The sequence below is a fragment of the Bos grunniens genome, chromosome 3, assembly GCF_055505025.1.
Source record: "Bos grunniens cultivar Pamir isolate PY7600 chromosome 3, Bosgru_T2T1.0, whole genome shotgun sequence".
Taxonomy (NCBI): domain Eukaryota; kingdom Metazoa; phylum Chordata; class Mammalia; order Artiodactyla; family Bovidae; genus Bos; species Bos grunniens.
In genome coordinates this window covers 110384152-110388145 of record NC_141167.1, presented here as the reverse complement: position 1 = coordinate 110388145, position 3994 = coordinate 110384152, and positions in this window count along the sequence as shown.

The following is a 3994-nucleotide window of genomic DNA, read 5'->3' as shown; positions in this document are numbered from 1 at the left end:
TCCCTGGGTCAGGAAGATTCCCCTGGAGTAGTAAATGACAACTACTCTAGTATTCTTGCCTGGAAAATATCATGGACAGAGGAGCCTCGTGGGCTACAGTCAATGGGGTCACAAAGAGTCAGACATAACTGACTGAGTACACATATACCATTGACTCTCCTGTTTCTCCAGGTTGCCAAATGAAGAATTTGAGGCTTCTCAGCCTTCATAATTGTGTGAGCCAATTTCTTGCAATAAATCTCTCTCTCTCCAATATATTTAATAATATTTAAATTATTACTGAAGCATAGATGATTTACAATATTGCTTTACTTCCTACTGTACAACTAAGTGAATCAGTTACACATATACATATGAATGAGGAATGAGTGTTAGTCACTCAGTCATGTCTGACTCTTTGTGACCAAGCCCTTCTCCAGGGGATCTTTCCTGACCCAGGGATTGAACCTAGGTCTCTGGAATTTCAGGTAGATTCTTTACTGTCTGAGTTACCAGGGAAGCCCTTACATATACATATATCCACTCTTTTAAGGTTTTTTTCCCATATAGTATGGGAATACAGAGTATTCCCAATACAGAGTATTGAGTAGAGTTCGCTATGTGCTATATAGTAGGTCTTTATTAGCGATATGTTTTGTAAATAGCAGTGTGTATATGTCAACCTCATCCTCACTCCTCCTTTCTGCCCTGGTAGCCATAAGTTTGTTTTTACAACTGTGACTATTTCCATTTTGTAAATAAGTTCATTTGTACCATTATTTTTAGATTCCACATATTAAAAAATGTGATATTATATTTGTCTTTCTCTGACTTATTTCATTCAGTATGACAATCTCTAGATTGATTCATGTTGCTGCAGATAGAATTGTTTCTTTCTTTATATGGCTGAGTGATATTCCATTGTATATGTTTGCTGTATCTTCTTTATCCATTCCTCTGTTGATGGGCGTTTAGATTGTTTCCATGTCCTGACTGTTGTAAATAGTGCTCCAATGAACACTGGGATACATGGATCTTTTCAAATTATGGTTTTCTTTTGATATGTGCCCAGGACTGGGATTTTTGGATCAAATGGCAACTCTATTTTTGATTTCTTAAGGAACCTCCATTTTGTTCTCCATAGTGTCTGTACCAATTTGCAATCCCACCAAGAGTGTAGGAGGTTCCTTTTTCTCTATGATCCCTCTAGAATTTATTGTTTGTAGATTTTTTTGATGATGACCACTCCAATCCATGTGAACTGATACCTCTTTGTAGTTTTGATTTGCATTTCTCTAATAATTACTGATGTTGATGGGTTCAAGATCTAAATGTAAGGCTGGATACTATCAATATAAAATTCTTAGAGAAAAACAGGCAGAACACTCTCTGACAAATTTCAGCAAGATCTTTTTTGATCCACCTACTAGAGTAATGAAAATATACAAATGGGACCTAATTAAATTTAAAGCTTTTGTGCAGCAAAGGAAACTATAAACAAAATAAAAAAAGAACAGCTCACAGAATGTGAGAAAATATTTGCAAACTAAGCAACCAACAAGGGATTAATCTCCAAAATATACAGTTCTTGAAGCTTAATATCAAATAAATAAATAAACAATCCAATTTAAAAAATGAGTGAAAAATCTGAATAGCCTGCTAGGCTTCTCTAGATAGATTTTTCCAAAGAAGACATACAGATGAGCAAGAGGTCCATATATTCTATTTTTTCCTTTGCTCTGGAGAACATGGACCAATGCACAAAACATACTCTGCACATAAATGATAGATAGAAATGGAAAAATAAAGAAAAACTCTTAAAAAGTGTTTTATATATAAAAAAAAGCTGTGATGTGTTACTATCTTTGGGTTTCAAGTGAAAGTAGCATAATACAGTCTTGCATAAGAAAGAAAATCTATTATCTTAAATAACTGGGAAGTTCAAGACAAATCTGATTAAATATGACTCAAATCAGAGACTTGCATTATATCATTATGCTGAGTCTTGACTCAGAGGTCACCTCTGAAAGACATCCTCATCTGTAATTTACTTTTTTCTCTTTCACATATATCACAATTTTATGTGCATTTATTATTACATTTTTCCTTTACATATCTCTATTTTTGTCTCCATTGGGATTTTTTTTTCCTACTTTGCTAAGTGTTGTAGCACCATCACTAGGCTGTTACCTGATACATAATAGACATTCAATAAATATTTATTGGATAAGTAAATAGATCTTTTTCTCTTTCTTTCTCTTGACTTAGTTTCACCCTTTGTGCTAAGTTTATTTCTCTGTAAGCTGTCTATCCAAATAACAAGAAAAAGGGACATGAAATTATTAAATCTGTTTCTAGTAATGCAATTCAAAAGGCTAAGAGATTCTTAGTCTCACAGCCCTATATTTTGAAATTTCATCAAGATTCTTTCCAGATAGAGTAAAAGTTGGAGCGGTGTGTGATTGATTTCACAGGTCTTTTAACTCAACCTATGACAAGGGGTAGAGGAGGTAGGGTTTGTATCCTGACTGAAATATTTGAAATGGTTTGAGGATAAATCATGTTTCACTGTACTGAAAAAAGTGAAAAAAAAAAAAGTTAAATTGGATTCAGTGCCTAAAAAGGGAAAGGAATTCATCACTCCCTTACCTGAACATACATCAGAGCATCAAACGATGAGCTGCAGGCAAATTGTGAATCATAGACTATAACATCACCAGGGGTTCAATTTATCTATTTTCTTAGCTCTTGTTTCTCTTCTGTTTGTTTTTCTTCATGGTAGTAAAATGGAAAGCAAAACTGAGGTCATCTTTCTTTTATCTTATTTATACAGAGAAGTAAAATAATGAGAATCTGAATGTTGAGAGTTTGTTGTAGTAGTTAGACTCAATCTCTGCTCCTATGTTTAGTAAGTATTGAAAGAATTCTGTAAAATGGTGATAGCAGCAGTAGCAATAGCAGTAGTGTTTCCTTATCATAAGGGTTTAGCAATTGTCATGCATTCTTGAAATAATTTATTCCAGTGACAGTCTCTCAATTCTTTCAAACTTTCCAAAACTTTGTAGATGTACAATTTATTGAATCATATTTTCTTCTTAAAACACTTACTTAACTTTGTAGTCCCCACATTAGTTTCCAACTGAATCATGATTCAGTAGTAATTACAAAAATATTTTAATTGCAAAGATACTTTATTAAACTATAGGGTGAAACTCTACTCTTCAAAAGACACTGGTAGAGAATTAAAAGAAAATCACAACATGGTGAAAATATTTCCATAATTTTATGTGACAAATAATTATATCTAAAAAAATATTAAAAGTTCCTACAATTCAATAAGAAGATAAATGATCCAAGCTAAAAATTGCAAAGATATTCCAATTAGGAAATGGATAAAAGATTTGATGAGGTACTCAGCTAAAGAAAATAAAAAGAAGGCCAATATACAGACAGATATTCAGCACCTTTTATCAAGGATATTCAAATTACCACAATTGGATACCATTAAGAAGCTACCTGATGAATGGAATTAAGACTGACAAGTTTTACTGAGAGTACTAAGCAACTGGTACACCTCATATATTGCTGTTGAGAGTGTAATACAGTAAAGCTACTTTGTCTAATTGTGTGGCAATAACTTAACATATATTTGCTATATAATTCAGGAATACTATATTTAGATATTTGCTTAATAGGATGAAAAATACCCTCCTACAATTGTGTAAGAATGTGTGCACAAGTGTTTGTAGAGCTCTATTCCTAAGAGTCAAAAATTGGGGGAAAAAATAAATGTCCATCATCAGGTGACTGGATAAACAAATTATGGTATATTTACACAATGACAATGAAATGAAAAGAATGAAATACTATGTCACAGCTGGCATGAATAATATTTTTAAAATATGCTGAGTAAAAGAAGCCAAAGAGCAACAAACATACTATGATTCTATTTGTACGAAATTCTAGTACTGTTAAACAAAATTTTAGTGAAAAAAAAAAAAACAATCACTGGTTT